An 18,769-nucleotide genomic window follows, 5' to 3' on the forward strand; every position below is an offset into this window, starting at 1 on the left:
AGGCATCTGGGCTTAGCTTTGGTTTCTTTATCCTGCTGTGGCCTATATTAATGCAAAATGCTGAAAGTGCTGAATTATTCAAATAAGTTAAATAGCATCCTAACAGAAGCTTAGTGGCCAGGAACTCTTTGGGGATATGTGGTCCTTGGAATATGAGGGATTTTAGTGAGATGTAGGAGAGAGAAGTGGGGATAAAGGTAGCTTGTCAGATTCAAGTTTTTTAGAGGCCTTTAGGTAGTCCCTGTTTAGGTAAAAAATTAGTTTGCTTAATTAGGTAATTCTAGTTGAGCCCACATTTCTGTCAGTCATGTTTTAAAGTCATGGGATAGAGGGAAAAGAGAACAGTAAAAGAAATTAAGAGGATTGAAGTCTCATTCTTTTTTTAAAAAATATTTATTTATTTAATTTATTTGGTTGCGCCGGGTCTTAGTTGCGGCTTGCGAGCCCCTTAGTTGCAGCTCGCCTGGCTCCTTAGTTGCATCATGCATGTGGGATCTAGTTCCCTGACCAGGGATCAAACCCAGGCCCCCTGCATTGGGAGCACAGAGTCTTAACCACTGCGCCACCAGGGAAGTCCCGAAGTCTCATTCTTTATTTGTCACTGAGTATGGTATATGATCTTAGGTTGGACATTGAGGAATAATCGAGGAATATTTGGGTTAAAGAAGAAGATTTAGTTCAGACACAATCGCTGTCCTCCAACATGTAACTTCTACTAAGTGGCCTCAAGATGTAAGAGCTCAGACCAATGGATAGAAGCTATACTAAATATAGACTTTGACTTAATATGAGAAAGAAGTATTGAAAAAGGAAATAAATGTCCTTAATGAGCTTCCCATAACTGGGAGTTTTCAAGTACTTGGAGTTGCAACATCTAATGGAGAGTTAGGTAACAAGACCCTTAAGGATCTTTTCAATCCCGAGATTACATTTTTTGAGTCACTTTATTTCTGTGGACCTTAGTTATTCCATCTAAAATGAGCAGCATGAATTATATGATTGTGTGGTTGCTTTCCACCTTTAACAGTCTACAGTTTGTCTAATGAGCAACATGTGGAGGAAGTTCGAACTAGATTTCTTTTTTATTGCTCTTACCTGAGGTTTGCTTTTGTGGGTCATGAGACAAGTCAGTAGACAAATACGGTAGAAGAGGCCCAGTAGTCTCAGTCTGTTGGCTTCGTGTGTCTAACCAATGCTTTAGCACTGTAAGTCTCTTATAAAAATTATTTTAGTTTATCTTTTTTCTGTGGTAATTCATGAATTTTGCCAATTATGGGGGGAAACTGTTTTATTTCTACTCTGGCGATTTGTACATACCAGCACTATAAAGAAATTCAAAGCAATGTATTACTTCAATTTCCTGTATTTTCCCTTGGAGGAAGTTATTATTAGTCAGGTCTGCTCATTATAGCAAAGTATTTAGCTGTATGGGAATTTTATCAAAGGGGAGAATAAGCTGTGACATTCACAATCTATAAGACTTGCACATGAACAACGGCCTCTTTGTAGTGACCAGGCATGTAGAAGGAAATGTTTCAGATAAAGAAAGGAGGGAGTTTTCTGATAACTAGCACTAGTTCTATTGTTCGTCTTCAGGGATTGCATTACAGATGAAGACAGGCTGCTAAATTTGAGGGGTCCAGTACAAAATGAAAATGTGAGGCCTCTTGTTCAAAATGCAAGGACTACGTACCATTAAAAAGTACTAAAATATAGTTTTTCCCTTGCATTCTTCCTTCATGTCTGTCTCTCTCCATCTTTCTCTTTATATCTCTCTCTCTTCCGTTATGGTCTTTTTATTTATTATATAAATATAATATATTTTATTATATAAATCTTATTCAAGCAGTGCTTCCAACTTCACAGAAGTTTCGGGGATAAGGTTGGCATTATGATTTTAAGCTGGAACTGGTAGTTCAGAGGAAAGCTCGCAGTATGTTGTGCACACATTGTAGAACATCAACTACACCTAACAGAGCTAACAAGTACACGTGTTCTCTGACCCCTCCATTTTAGCAGGGTAGGTATGGGCGGATAAACAGAAGAGGGGGATGAGGTATTTTTGTTTACTCAGCAGTGTAACCAGGGGCCATTAGAGAACATAGAGAAATTCAACAGTGTTCAGCTCTTGATACTTAGAATATGATTCTTTTCTTAAATTCCGTTGTACTTTCCAGAAGCACCTTTCTTCCCTAGAATTTTTACTACTAATTCTAGATATTCTGGCAATGATGGCAAAACATGACACCTGTAGCTAGGACTAGGAAATTTTCCACCTTGACTAATTAATAGCACTTTACTTTTTAGATTTCTTTTTCTTGGTATTGTACAGTGCTAGAGCCTGGCTTCCTTCTGCCATCACAGATTTACCCAGGAGATAGACCAGTTGGCAGGAGAAAGCATACATTTGGTTATCTCATCTGCCATTTGATCGTTAGGCAGGTCAAGAGAAGATGAGTCTTTTCCACTGACTAATGCACACTAGTTGCACCCTCCCCTTTGTCTATAATGCCTTCTCTCCCTGTGTACTTGGTGAACCAACACTCAAGGTCATCTCATGTGTAAAGCTTTCTCTGACCCTTTCAGCCAAATAAATCACTCTCTTTTATTCCTTAGTATTTTTTTAAAACCTAAATCTCTTATAGAATTCATCATGTTGTATTAGGGTTATGCAATTCAGATCTCAGCCTTGAGTTGTGTTTACCAAAGCATTCAGAAAAGTTTTGGCCCACCAGAGATCTATTTGTGTGTAGGATTAAGAACTTCTGGGGAACAGCTTATCATAGGGGTAAAAACAATGAAGTTAATAAAGTGACTTCCTCGACCCTAGGAACTTAAGGGCTGTTTTCTGGGGATAGTAGGTTATTACTCAGACCTTCTTTTTATAGCATGCCTGAAATAAGTGTGACTAGAATTTTGAAGAGCTGTTTCTTTTCTTTTTCTTTTTTTCAGTAAACACATGAGCTCCTGAGAGTTTAAAATATCAACAGTATTGGTGGCAATAGTGTCTTTAATGTATCTTTGCCATGGAACTTAGGTGTTCATGGTACAGACATTGGTGCCATACCCTTTGCACAGAGTTGAGTGCAGCTGACTGTGGTATCTTTGGTGGACATCAATCATGTGACTGCCACTTTTGTCTTTGGCAGCAATCAGGCATTGCCTTTGCTAGCTGAGCAGGACAGGAGAAAAATGTCAGATGCCACATGGTGGTTGAGAAAAGCAGATCTCAGAGGCATTTGAGATACCCGCTAAGGCTTCAGAACTCTTTGAGGGGAATTTTGGGGAAAGGAGGGGTCAGTCTGGAGTTCTACAAAGTAAATGAGATAGAGTCAAAGAAATGTGTAAGGTGGTAAAGGTGAGTTTTGGCTGTTTTTTCCTCCCGTATATCTCCCTTACTGGGCTGGGAGTTGTTTATGATAGGGACCATGTGGATAGATTGTATTATTTGCTTACAGTGCTTCCTTTCATCTTTACCCTCATTGTGGCTTACTGTGGGCACAATATATTTTCCTATCCCATTGATTTTGGACTTGGTCATATGATTTTGACCAATGGAATATGAGTGTATATAACAGCCTGCCAACACACCCCTCTTGAGCTTCTTTCTGACTTATGCCATGAGAAGAACATGACCCAAGTATCCATTCTTCCTTCAGCCTAGGTCCAGGGATGAAGACTGGAGCAGACCTGGACCTAACCTGAAGTCTAGAGTCCAGTCTACCTTAGATGAGCCCAGCTGAGATCAGTCAAACCCCAGCTATCCCACAGACCCATGAATGTGCAAAATAAATGTGATAGTCCACTGAGATTTTGAGATTATTTGTGATACATCTTTATTGCATCAGAAACCTGACTAATACAGATCATATCTTGGAGTTTGTATATCCATAATACCTAGGTCAGTGCCTAGTAGATAGTTGCTGAATGAGTGAAGGAAAGACTTTATGAAGTTTGGACTGATTATATTGCCTCACTTATTACCTCAATGGTATTTCAGTTGTTAGAGCAGGGTACTTGGGGGAGTCAAATCCTGCATTTATGGACTAGTTTTCTTCACTTCAAAATCTAAGGCAGATGTCTCAATAATACATAAGCCTTTCAACGGATATCAGTCTAGCTGGAGGGGGGAAAAATGAGATAATACACAGCCACATTACTACGAGAAAAGCACTACACACATCTTGCTGCTGGTGGATCAAAAGGACTATCTCTACATATGAAGGTCAGCTCTGAATGAAACAAATAGTCCTTGCTAGTTTATCCTTTTTAGTGTGTGGTTTTAGATTAGCTCTTAGGAACACCAAGGGTTTGGAATTTGGATATCTGAAGGGTTCCAAAGGAAATGGAAGTGGTATGGTTTGGGGTTAGTAACAAGCAAAGAGAGGTAGCAGAAGTGAAGAGGAGCCTTAAAAGGAGTGGAAACCTTGAAGAAAGAATTGTCAGGATGGAGGGGGAAGGAATTACACATGAGAATATGGGTGCTCTTTGGGGATGCTGTAAGCAGGGTGGTCTGGGGTGGAAAGAGAGATGGGGTTTTGCAATAAGAGAGAGTGATACAGGCAAGCAGATGGACTTGTTGCTGAGACAAGGGAGGTCCTGGATAAAGATGGGGGATCAAACTAGCATGGGTATCTTGGGTTAGCTGCCAATAAGTAATTTGGGGCATTTTTTGAGATTCTGTAACCCAAAGAACTATTTATTTTTAGTGAAAAACACTGCATATTCTGATTTTCAAAAAATTGAGTAATAGTCCTTGAAAACAAACAAAAAAAACACTTTTAGAATCTGTTTTTCATTGCTGTTTTAATCCTAGTGGAAGAAGCGCTGCTTTCCACAGTTTAAGGAGGATTTGGAACTCAGACAACTATTGATTGATTTTCTCTGGGATAGAGGTTGGAATTAGGTCTGATTAGCCTTTTGATCACTCTAAAAATATGTACAACATTTTATTTTCTTTTTGTGTCTTTGAGACTAAGGAACAAGGAAAGAAAAATTATGCCCTGAGTAATGGAAGCTATTACCAATCAGATTGCTTGGTGGTGGGGAGGAGGAGGGGCTCAAAAGCAGGTTCTTTCAAAACTTTTTTTTTCCTTTTTGCTTACAGGGTTTGGAAAATGGTTATTTTTGTAAGAAAAATAATTTTATTGGATTTAGTGATTGATCACAAGCAAAGTGCTTATTAATGAGATTTTGATTCTTTGGCATTTCTAGTCAATAATACTTGAAACATAAGAAAGGAGTCAGATTTTAGTTATCTTGGGCTTAGTTATTTCTTGAAAAGGCAATTAGTGACGCTTTGTTGTGAATGCATTTTGATCAAAGGGTATGACGTCTTATGGCTCAGTGGTAAATGCCTTCAAGTTGATAGCTACAGTTTGAGTATCCTGGCACAGTAAGTGTTCCAGGATTTTTTGAACATTGTTTAAGAGGTAGGCAAATACCCAAGACTTTTTCCCAGTCAGTTCTGTTGTTTCAGTTTGAAAGGGACATCAGGTGGCTTTGGTGAACAATTTCATGGGTACTCTTATTTAACAACTTTGTATAGGTGTCACAAACCAGGGTTGGTTGATTTCTTTCGTTTTCTTTCCTCCTTTCTTTTCCCCCTCCTTCTTCCCTTCCTTTTCTGTCTTTCTTTTTAATTCTGGAGGTTGTGTATACATACATTTGAATCTTCACTTTAGTTGTTCCCAAACTTCTTACCAGCTAGTTCTCTAAACCTTACCCCTTCACCTGCTTTCTGATTATTTTAATCTCAATTTTGATTCTGAAGAGAATTCATTTTTAAAGATAAGCCTGTTTTTAATGAAATGTATATGTTCATATCTATCTTACGAAAGAGAATAAAGACATCAGATACAATTGTAGGTGTTTGCCATCTTTAAATAGACCCAACATGTGAAGAGGCAGGTTTATAAAATTAAGTATTTGCTATGCAAAAAATGATCACTTTAGAAAATAATTCATAGCAGCATTCACAGAGTCAAAGAGTCAAAAGAATCACTAAGTTTGAAAAGACCTTAAAAGTTACTACTGAAGCCGAATCCAGCCTCGGTACCCCGACACCGAATTAAATCTTGGAAACAGAGTTTTGTGTGAAGTAGAAAAGGATAGCTTTATTGCTTTGCCAGGCAAAGGGGGTCACTGCAGGCTAATGCCCTCAAAACTGTGTCCCCCTTGGAGAGAGGGTAGTGAGAAGTTTTATAATAATGGTTCAAAGAAGGTGTGATCAGTTTTTGGACATTCTTCTGATTGGTTGGTGGTGAGGTAAGTGGGAGTCAGCATCATCAACCTTCTGATTCCAGCCCGTCTGGGGTCTACCGCTTAACTTCTCCCACCTGGTGGAGGTTTAAGTATCTGCAAAACAGCTCAAAGATATTGCTGTGTGTATCCCTTGATGAGGAACCAGGACCTTGCCCCAAGGCTGCACTATTGTTTCTCTTGACTGTTTGTTTCTCCCTTGTCTCATATCCCCTCCCTTCCCTAATTAACAACTACTTGAACCTGCCCTTTGGAACTCAGGGAAGGTCATGGAGGCTGAATAAAGCCTGTTTCCTGTAATCAAAGAAATGGGGAACACAGAAAGGCTTTTGTGCCCAGGAACCACACAGGGCCCTGCTCGGTATCACTACTGTAAATCCAATGACTGAATTGCATTACTAAATTCATGATAAGTATTATTTGCCTATCCTTGGATGTCTCTAGTAACAGGGAACTCACCACCACCAGAGGCAGTCCCCCCCCATTGTTTTGTTTACTATTATGCCATATTATTATTTTAAATGACGAGACACATTTTTCATATCTGTTCTCTTACAACTTTTATATATTGCTTCCAATTTTATTTACTGCTTTTGCTTGGCCCTCATAATAAAAGGAGGTTAGTTAGCTGAAGAAGGTGTCATTTTCAAAAATTTGCAGGTAAGAAATGTGGAATGTGGAGAAGATATGTGATTTGCCCAAAATCTGGTTAAGAAGTTAATGAATTCCTGATCCCCAGCCTCTTTTCACTTTTTGAGATCTGAGTAACAAAATTACACTTACATCCAACTGTTAGGGAAACATCTTGCAATGTGAAATATGATAGTGTATGAATGCAGCCTAGAGAATATGCATCTGAGGTCTGAATGCAAAAAAAAGAGAAAACAACCCACAAACTTCTAGAATCTTCCTTTATTTCCTCCAATATGTTTTCAAACTGTATTTGTAGTTACTGTTGCTTCAGCATAATTCTTTATATCTCTGTAGAGGAGTATTGTTAGTCTTCTGTGAGAAGACATAAAGAAGAGAAAGATGCCCAAATATCTGGTGGATTTTTGGGTACTATTGATTTGGCATATTGATGGTCCATTATCTGAGAATAAAAAGGACATCATTCTCTTACTCCTTGCCCACTCCCTGCCCAAGAGCCCTGAGACACTTTATTCTTTTATTTCTAAATTGTAGGTGGATAGTTAGCTGAGAGTGTTCTCTCTGGCTTTTAATTTTGGAAAGACGCCCAAAGTGAATTGAAAGAAAAAGGAATTCTAGCTAAGGAGCACTGAGCAGATGCCTCATGTTTGCGTCCCTGATGACATAAGCTTTGACCTTGGGTCTGTGTCATTGTTAAAGTAGTCACACTCACTGGTTTTTGGTGTATAATAGTAATAATGGTGCTAGCTTTGGGGGAAGTGTAAGTTTAGACCCGCTATGATTTTTCATATTTTGTGGGACAACTGTACTTGAATTCTTCTTCATTATCCAATGATTTCTTTGTATTTCAATGACAGCCAAAATGAGCTGTTTGGTTAACTTGTGTGTATGTTTATTTTTGCATGTGAAAAGGACTCCATGTAGCTTTATTAAACTGCTTTCAGGAACAAGCAGTTTAATAATCATATGTTGGAATTGTATGCTTGTTTTAACTGTTAGAACTATTTTTCTGTTTTACTGAATTTTTAGTTCCACTGTCATCTGAATAAAATTTAAATGCTTCTTTATTCAGTTATGTATGTCCTTGAATGGATTTTAAGAGCAAATGTGCTCATTATGTGAAGAAACGTAGGGAAATACAATATAACGAGAAAATTTCTGGCTGATCAGATTGATCCTTAGTCATAATTGAAAATGTGTTTTCTTTACTTTCTTCGTGTGTGCATATATGCAAGGCGGTTTATATTGTGGGGCAATGCATTTTGCAGTGGGGTGAGTAGTCCACAAAGAGGAAGGCCTGTCTTATTGGCTTCTCAATGGCACTAGCCCTGTTGCTGCTAGGCATGTTTTAAGAACTGCCTCCTCAGACAGGAAGAGAGTCAAAACTATCTCCTACGTCACACACCAAACCTTTGCTTAGGCTTGCCACCCTGTTAACTTGAACCTCAGTGTTCCAGAAGTTTTCTTATTTGCTTATATTTCCTAGGTTCAAATAGACAGTATTTTCTCTTCGAATTAAAGACCTTGAGGATGTTCATTTAGTTTTTACAAACCTATTTGGCTTCATAGGCCAACAAGTCCAACTGCCAAGCCTTTGAGTCTAGCAGCTTTGCAGCTGACAGGAATGCTGGGGATATGGGTTTTCTTCATATTTATGACAATTGGGAATATATATATATATATATATATATATATATATATACTGAAATATACAGTATTTCAGTATATATATTGAATATATACTGAAATAATAGCATTTCTTCTTTATATCCCTGGAAAACAGAAAGTTAAAATCTGTAGGTTTTTGTTTTAGATTTCGGCCAGAAGTTGAGCAGAGGAGAGAAGGGAGAAGAGAGTCATTTTATAAAAATGTACACTGGTACTTGTAGGTGTTAAGATTCTTAATATCCTTGTTAGAGAGTAAAATGGCCTCCCAAGGTATAGATCCTTTCAGCCCTTAGTCTTTCAGCAATAGCTATATTTAAATTATACTTCCATGTGGCAAGCATTTAATTTTTGCAGCAGCATTTGTTCCTTTTACTATTCCACACATCATGTTTTTTTTCCAAGTCAAATCTCACCCTTTGCCATGAATCATTTATCTGGGGGTAAAGTAAATCTGCCTGCTGCAGGTCATTCTGTGGGCTGCTCCTGTTTCCCTCCTAAAGTGGCTTGGGCTTACTGAAACTGGGATTAGTCAGTCAGTCAGTCATAGAGATCACCTCAGAGCCTGTAGTTGATACCAGATATGGTAGACAGTCATATGAGGAAGAGGATTAGCATACACCAGTTGTTATACATCCTCAATAAACGTCATTTCAGATTTTCCAATCTTGATGTGATTAATTTAAATAGGCAGACAGCTTTGCATCATGTTCCTCTGGTGGACGGAGGCTGACTCATGTCAGTTTAAGAATAAAAATAGGGAGTATTAATATCCACAGAGTTTTTATAGAATGTGTCCCCATGTTTGTCATCCTTTTCTTCCCTCTGTTCCTTTTAAATCAAGAGATTTGCTTTCTCTTGGCCCTTCCCGGAAATTGTTCGTGCATTGAATAGGCAGATGGTGGGTTGAGCTTTGAGAGACCTAAAAGTGCACAGTCGTGCCTCTAGCACAGATGCCTGTTTATGCGTTGGTATCTGGTAAACCTTTGCTTATTGCAGTCAGATCTTAATTTGTAGTGTAGTTCAATACTCTTTTTCTTTTTTTACAATTTTCCATTCTTGAGTCCTTATGTAGTTGGCCTCTCAGCTAACTGCAAAGTATTCATCCTCATTCCCTCTGCATATACAGATCAGTATGTAAAGGAGGAGGAGGTCACAGCACTCCCAAACCAAATAAAGCAGCCGAACTGAGTTCTGGGGAGTTGGGAGTCATTTTGGTAATATTAAGCTAAGAAATGGGAGACAGGATTTGAAGTGCAGAAAGATGGTCCTTGATTAATCCCCATAGCTCTAGACCTTATTCTAGGCTTTCTCAGAAGAAATCATGAAAGAGAGTGGAATTCTGTACCCAATGTTTTCCTTCCCTTTGTGGCAACTTACTGTAATTTAACTTCACCTGTTCTGTTTGAGTGTCAGTCAGCTTCAGAGCTGTTCTTATATTTATCTCTTCTTTCATATATTCTTATACGTATTTCTTTTTTTCCATTTGGATTTTTGGAGAAGTCAGAGAATTTAGACGGAATAATCTAGAAAAGTTGACCAAAACATACTCAAAGTACCAGAATGAGGCTCTCCTTTAGTCCTGCTTACTCAAATATTAGAAACAAGTAAGATATCCTAAGGTAATTTTATCCTTAGGAAGCATCACAAATACCATCTTCTCTAAGGCCTCTTAACTTCCTGAAATTTTGTTCTATAAGGTGTTCCCTCTATAAATAATTTCAATCTCTATTACTTCCTTTGCCTTACCCTGTACACATACTTAAATAGCTTTGGTTGAAAATAAAATCTTCCCTTCGTGCTGTGTTTTCAGATAGACAGTATTCTCTCTTTTTCAGTATAGTGTAGCAGTTACCAGCTCAAACTTTGGAGCCAGATATCTTAGTTTGAATTTCAGCCATTCCAATTACAAACTATGTAAACTTGGGCAAAGTTACTTTAGAAAACAAAAAAACTCTCTGTGTCTCAGTTTCCTCATTTGTAAAGTGGGGATAATAATTGTACCTATCTCATAGTGTTATAAGGATTAAGTGACTAAATATATGTAAAGCACGCAGAACAGTATGTGGCAGTTATTAGCTTTATTTAAATATCTGTTATTATAATTCCTTTAGAGATAAGCTTTACTACTCTTTGTTTGTAATACTTAACACTTTCCATCATACTACATGATTGATTGCGTTGACCTCCCCCCCCTTCCTCCTGCTAAATTATAAGCTCTATGAGGACAGGGATTTTTTCCTATTCTCTTCATTGCTGTATATCCTTTGTGTTTAGCACACAGTAGGTGTTCAATAAATATTTGTTGAATGAACTCATTGTAATCTGGCTTCCTCTCCTACCAATCTGTTGAAATTGCTCTGGCAGAGGTTATTAGTAACTGCAAACCTGTGAACCATCTTTAACACCTCCCCCCTCTTGCTCACAGTATCTTATCAATGACGACATCAGGTTAATCGTACTGCCAAGTATCTCTCAAATCCATCTGTGTCCTCCCAGTTCCACTGCTACTACCTTCTCTAGTCCTAGTCACCATCTGTTTCCTGAGTCTTGCAATAGACCTCTAATTAATTTTCCTTTATCCATTTTTGCCTCTTTCTACCCATTCTCCATATAGTAGCCAAAGACGGTTTTAAAAATGTAAATCGAACAATACCATGCTTTAAAAACTCTTTACTAGCTTCCTATTGTCCTGTAGAGTAAAATGCAAAATCATTTGATGATCTACATGAAACTCTGATATCTGACCCTTTAGTTACTTAACAAGTTAGTTACCATTTGACCCAATAGTTCTACTCCTAGGTATATACCCAAGAGATTGAAAATGCCCAGGTATAAACTTGTACACAAATGTTCTTAGAAGCATTATTCATAATAGCTAAAAAGTAGAATCAGGTCAAATGTCCGTCAATTGATGAATGGATAAACAAATTATCCATACAAAGGAATATTATTCAGCTGTAAAAAGCAATGAAGTACTGATACACGCCACAACATGGATGAACCTTGAAATCATTGTGCTAAGTGAAAGAAGCCAGAAACAAAAGGCCACGTATTGTATGATTCTATTTATATGAAATGTCCAGAATAGGCAAAAGTATAGAGATAGAAAGTAGATTAGGGGTTGGGAGGAGGGGAACGTAAATGCTAATGGGTATTGGACTTCTTTTTGGGGTGTCAAATGACAAAAATAATACAATTTAGTCATGAGTTTGATGTCCTTTATTCAAGGGAAAACAATCCATGGGTTGGGGGTGTTGACTGAAAAAAATGCACAACCTAAAGTTTGAGAGTTATGCTTTATTCGGCAGACATTCTGAGGACTTCAACCCAGGGAGACAGGACTCTCAGATCATGCTGAGGGACTGCTCCAAAGAGGCAAGGGGTGGGGGCAGGATATATAGGAGTTTTTGCCACAAAGACCAGGTAGTCATAACATCAAAAGATTACTGTTAATTAAAGAAAACCAGATATCTCAAGTTAAGGAATTTAGCGCTTTTCTAGGTATGGGAAGGTGCAAAGTCTGGGCTCATCGAAATCATCTCTTTGATGTGCACCTCAGCTATCTGGGGCCAGTATCCTGTGTTTTGTCATTCTGAGTCTCCTCAGGGTGCACCATTGTTGGGGGTGGCTGCAGCAGTTGACTGCTAGGTGGTGAGTATCCTGTTCCATCCTGAGTCTCCTTGATGGCTGCAACATCCTTTGTTTACTGATATGGCAGGCGACATTTTTCATTCATGGGGCAGTACCTCACAAGCAGTGGAGCATGCTTCCCAAGGGATTTTGGGCAAGAGCGAGTTTGATGGAGAGTTAGACGAGGCAATGTGGAAAAGGGCATGATTGGCTAGGAGGTTGGGGATTTCCTTATAAGACTAGCATGTCCTGTTTTCTAGGGTAATCTTTAATTCACTAAAGCTGACTTGGAGGGTTATAATTGGTTTATGTTAGATTTCCTTGACAGGTATTTCCTGTAAGTGTAGGCTTACTTAGGTTCAGATTTGTGATATGGGCCAGGCCACTGCGTGTGGCCTCCATTTTGTGGGTCTGAAACCACGCAACCCAGATTGGGACTTGAACCCAGGTCTTTTAATTGAGATCACACACCGGGTCTCAGGACTTAATGAAGCTCAGGTTCTTTATGTCTCATTGCAGAAAGAATTCAGTGAGAGGCAAAGTGATAGGTAAGAAGTGGATTTATTTAGAGAGATGTACATTCCATAAACAGAATGTGGTCCATCTCAAAAGGCGAGAATGGCCTTGGGAGAAACACACTTTGCAGACAGAGTGTGCATCATCTGAGAAGGCGAGAGGCCCTGAAATATGGTGTGGTTAGTTTTTATGGGCCGGGTAATTTCATAGCCTAATGAGTGGGAGGATTATTTCAACTATTTTGGAGAAGGTGCATGGATTTCCAGGAATTGGGCAACCGCCCACTTTTTGGCCTGTTATGGTTAGCCTCTGAACTATCATGGTGCTTGTGGGTGTGTCATTTAGCATACTGATGTATTACAATGAGTGTATAATGAGGCTCAAGTTCTACTGGAAGGTGAATCTTCTGCCATCTTGGACCTAGTTGGTTCTAACCAGTTTTTGTCGCGTCCTATGGCTATGTCATTCTTTTAAAGGTTGTGCCCTGCCCCCTTCCCTGCTGTTTCAGGTCCTGATATATGAATGAACTTTATTAGGGGTGATGAAAATGTTCTGAGAGTAGATAGTTTGATGGTTGTATAACCTTGCGAATGTTAAAGAAAACACAGTGAACGATATACTTTAAACTTTATAGTATATTAATTATATCTCAATTTAAAGAAATTTAGTCCTTGCCTACCCTCTAATCTCACCTCCTGACATTTTCTCGCTCACTTGCTATACTCTAGCCACAATGGTCTTCTCTCAGTTTCCCAAACATGGCATGTTCTCTCTTATCTCAGGACCTTTGTGTGTGCTTGTCTGTGTTATAAAACTAATTTCCCATCTTCCTTACCTAACTCACTCTTGTTGATTATTCAGGATGGAGGTGAAACACTACTTCTTCCTTCTTTCAGGAAGCCATCCTTGACTCCCTTCAAATTATGCTTGTTCCCTTTTTATACATTCCCCACAGCATCCTGCATTTCTCCATTAAAATTACTTGATCATATCTGTCCTTCAGATTGGCTCCATAGACCATAAGCTCCATGAGATCAGAGACCATACCTATCTTTGCTTATTCTTCTCCCTCCCTCATCCCTTCTTCAAAACCAACAAATATTTATTAGGCAGAGACTATGGTGCTAGGCCCAGTGCTAGCTGCTAAGAATACAATAATGACCAAAAGAAACAATGCCTATGCCTTCATGAAGCTTACTTTTTAGTGGAACATAACAGACAAATAAGAAAACAAATATCTAAACAAAATACTTTATTTCATTGATTCTGAGATCCCATTTTTTTCTACATTTTAACATCTATGTAATTGGGGTGTGTCTTAGAATCAGTGTAAGAAGGAAGCATTTTCTTTCTTTTTTATTAATACCTAAAATATTTGTGTGCCTTGCAGTTGAAGATATCTTAGATTTGATGAAATAGGATAGTTAACAAATAAGTTAAATGCTGGAAAGGAAATAAAGTGATAAGAAAGAGGATAAGTTTGGAGGATAGGCTATAGTCTCAGTATTTAGAATCATGGTTGGTACCAGTATAAATACATCTTGAACTCACAGTCTTTTCTATCTTCCTGAATAACCTCTTCACTCCCGCTTCCCAGTACTTGCTATGTTGTTTATTTAAGGACACTTAGATTCACCTAGTTGACAAAGCCAGAAACCTGATTTTTGCCCCAAATCTTTTAGTTTACAACTGATTTTTGCCCCAAATCTTTTAGTTTACAACTGATCTCCAAGTGCTGTTGAAATCAACATTTTATATATCTTCTACATCCCCCCACCTCCCACCATCCCCGCTGCTACTGCCTTTTAAGATTAGGCATTCATTGTTTACTGACCTAATTATTGCAATAGCCTTCTAACTCAGTCTCTCTGATTTATTCATTTATTTCTTTAACCCATTCTCTCAGTGCTAACAAAGTAGTCTGCATACATTGCCAAACTGTTCCTCACTCATCACCCTCCATCACCAAAGACCCATCACATTTTGTATATATTTTGGTTCATAGCTATTATCACCTTGTATTATCTCCTGTAAGTCTCAGGAGGGCAGGGATCATGTCTGCTTCAGTTCACCATTGTGTCATGGCAATCCAGGCACATAGTGGATAGATACTCAATAAATGCTTGTTGAATAAATGACTGTTATGCTTCCCCCCCCCCCTTTTTTTTTTTTTTTGTGGTACGCGGGCCTCTCACTGTTGTGGCCTCTCCTGTTGCGGAGCACAGGCTCCGGACGCACAGGCTCAGCGGCCATGGCTCACGGGCCTAGCCACCCCGCGGCATGTGGGATCTTCTTGGACTGGGGCACAAACCCGTGTCCCCTGCATCGTCAGGCGGACTCTCAACCACTGCGCCACCAGAGAAGCCCTGTGCCTTCCCCTTTTAACCTCAGCTATCTGAGCATCAGCACAGATGTTTAAATGTGGGAAGTTTAGGTGATTTTCTGGTTAAAACTGAATATTCCCAAATGTGGCCCTTTGTTGCCTTTAGACATTCTCAGTCTGTGCACTTCTTTATAGTGTATCAATTTCTTGGCATTTCTAGTTTTCTTTGAGGGGGGGTTGGTAAATAAAAGTATCAAACAAATTGCCCCAGGAGTACACATCAACTCATAGTATAACATGTCCTTTTTTTGGACATGTAAGCCTCCTCCCCCACCCTGTACCCATGGGAATCAGTAGTGAAGCATTGTGACAGTAATAGGAGACATATATTGTCATCCAGATACGGGCATTCAGTGGTATAACTCTCTTAAATAAAAGGAACTTTGTATGCCTTTTAAAAGGTATCTGTTATATTAGAATCACCTTTCAAAATGCAGGTAGTATGTGAAACTTGAAGTGGTAGAACCAAAATGAAGTTGAAAAGAGAATGTTGAGTGCTTCCGTGAGTTGCATAACAGTAGTTTCTCTTCCTCCCCTGAGCTCACCATGAATGGTTACAAATCACCCCTCAGGGTCTTTGCCTGAATCTCCTGCTTGTAACAGCAGGTTTGTGAGTAAAAGAGCAGCTGCCCATCCCCCAGGAAAATGAAAGGAAATAAATCAGGTTTATCCATTTTATGCTGAAGATCCTTGTTATCTGAGGTGGCTTTTAAAAAGTACTTCTTAGTTTTAGTTAAATGAAAATATAGCTTATTTCCTAGTCATAGAGGCAAAAAAAACTTAGTTTCTTAAAATGAATCAACCTCAATGAGGCCTTTAAATCATTAGTGATCTGGCTAATTTTTTTGAGGGGATAATTTATTCTATTTATTTTTGATATATACAAAAAGCTGTGTATAATTAACATATACAACTTGATGAGTTTGGAGGTTAATATACACCCATAAAACCATCACCGCAATCTATGCCATAAACTATCCATAACCTCCAAAAGTGTCCTCCTGCCCTCTATCTATTATTATGATTTTTTTGTGATAAGAACACTTAAAATCTACCCCCTTACCAAATTTTTCAGCATACAATACAGTATTGTTAACTATAGGCACTACCTTGTACAGTAAGTCTCTAAGGCTTATCATAACTGAGACTTATACCCTGGCTCATTTTAAAAATTATTGTTTTTCTTATTACACAAGTAATGCATGTACATTTTAGACAATTAAAAAACTCAGACAAGCAGAAATAGGAAAAAAAATCACTATAAGCTCATAAGACGAACAATGTTAACATTTTGATATGTGTTCATAGCACGTGTATATATGTATAATGTGTATTTGTGACAACAGAATTGGATCATACTGTACGTGTTTTTATAACCGGCTTTATTCACTCTGTTATATCATGAACATCTTTCCTTGTCAATAAATATATGTGTAAAGCCTCATTTTGAATGGCTACATAGTATTAACTATATGTAATTATTTTTTTTAATTAATTAATTTATTTTCTGGCCGCATTGGGTCTTTTGTTGCTGCGTGTGGGCTTTCTCTAGTTGTGGCGAGTGGGGTCTACTCTTTGTTGTGGTGCGCGGTCTTCTCATTGCGGTGGCTTCTCTTGTTGCGGGGCACGGGCTCTAGGCACGAGGGCTTCAGTAGTTGTGGCTCGCGGGCTCTAGAGCGCAAGCTCAGTAGTTGTGGCACACGGGCTTAGTTGCTCCGCGGCATGTGGGATCTTCCTGGACCAGGGATCGAACCCATGTCCCCTGCATTGGCAGGCAGATTCTTAACCACTGCGCCACCAGGGAAGTCCCTGTAATTTTAAATTCCTAGGGGCTTTTAGGTTGTTTCCAATTTTCTAGCGTTATTGTAAAAATCTGTTTATGTACATTTATACTTATTTTTTAGGATAAACTACTCTATCAGTTAGGATAGGCTCGGTTATGTGGTGACAACAAACACTTGAAAATCTCTGTAGCTTAAAACAACAATGGTTTATTTTTTGCTCACACTACAACTACATTATAGGTTGACAGGAGAGTTCTGATTATTAAGTAGAGACCCAAACTTACTGAGGCTCCTTCATTTTATGGCACCCTCTCAACATGTGCTCTCATGAATACCTTGGCAGGGAATGAGAATATAGAAAATTGCCTACTGGCTCTTAAGTGCTTTTGCATAGAAGTGAAACATAGATGCTCACAACTCACTGGCCAGAGCTAGTCATGTGGACACATTTAACCTCAAAGAGGTGGGGAAAGTCCGTGCTCCCATTTGCTCCAAAGTAGAGGAGAACCAGAGATATTGTCTCCCACAGTAGCTAAATGCTGAATTAAATGCTGAAATAGCTATTAGAATATGCACATTTAGTAAATGTTTGTGTTACCTATTTAAAAATTACTCTCCAGGAGGATTATAACATGTTATGTTCAAACCATTAGTGATTTAAGGAAATTTACCTACGCTTTCCCTCTTCTAATCAGTAATATATTTTTAAAATATCTTTGACAATTTAATGAACAAAAAGAGCATCTGTATTTTTGTTTAATTGACATTTCTTTGATTATTAAGAGGATAACCATTTTCATATAGTTATATGGCCTGGTTCATATTGATGGCTTTAAGGAAGCTTTTAAAAAACATGACTTTGAGCATGACGCAGTGATGTTGTTATATCTGGAGTGACTGCAATAGTGGAATGCACCTTAAAAGGTATAAATTGCTATTGGTATGGTGCTCTTTTGGCTGTATTTTCTTATCCTTCAAATTCAGGAAGAAATTGAGTTCATGAATACAATTAAATTTGGAATGAATATAGCTTTCTCAAAGAAGGCATGGTAGAATATTTGAAAATTATGCCTATGTGTTTAGTCAGGAAATAGAAGATTCTCTACTTGTACCCAGATTTTAGGAATATGTTAGTTCTATAATTGTTTCATGCAAGATACCTCACCTCCCTTACCATATTGGCAACACCTCATTGTTAAAGGCATTATCCTCTTCTTTTGACTCTCCATGTGTCTAACAAAAGTGCCGGGTATGTAGGGAGGATCTTAGTAACATGTATACAGTGAAATTAATTGAAAAGGAAAGGTAATTTATTTTGCATATGTATTATTCACTCATCTTATGTCAAGCATTTGGGTTGGAAAGTGCTTCTTTGCTAAGAGAAATTTTAAGTATTTTGTAATACTGTCAAAGGCAAGACCAAAGACAGTGTTATGTCCCTCTTTGTGTCTGTAGGTGAGAAGCCATGCTGAAAGGAATTCTCCAAACCTGGATAGAGTGTAGACATTTTTACTTCACAGAGTGCTTTTATAAACTATGTTTGGTTGGGACCATGGAGATTAAATGCCTCCCACTTATGATTTAGCTTCTATTGAGATATTACACTAAAAATCCCCCTAGCCTTAGAACTGAAGGGTCCGTCCTGAGGAGCCAAGGTGGACTTCACCACTTTGGCCTGATTTAAGGCGGGGCCCAAAGTTAAAAGGGATTGAAAAGCATTCTCATGACCTGAACTGTAAGATATTGAGATTTCATGTTAACACACTGTTGAACTTTGACAGGTCGATGTGTACCAAGATGGAGGGAATTTATTATGAATTTCCATTTCTTTGTTGATGTGGCATTTGACCAAAACTGCTGAGGATTGGAGGCTGGA

Source organism: Leucopleurus acutus (assembly GCF_964270905.1).
Source record: "Leucopleurus acutus genome assembly, chromosome: X".
NCBI lineage: Eukaryota > Metazoa > Chordata > Mammalia > Artiodactyla > Delphinidae > Leucopleurus > Leucopleurus acutus.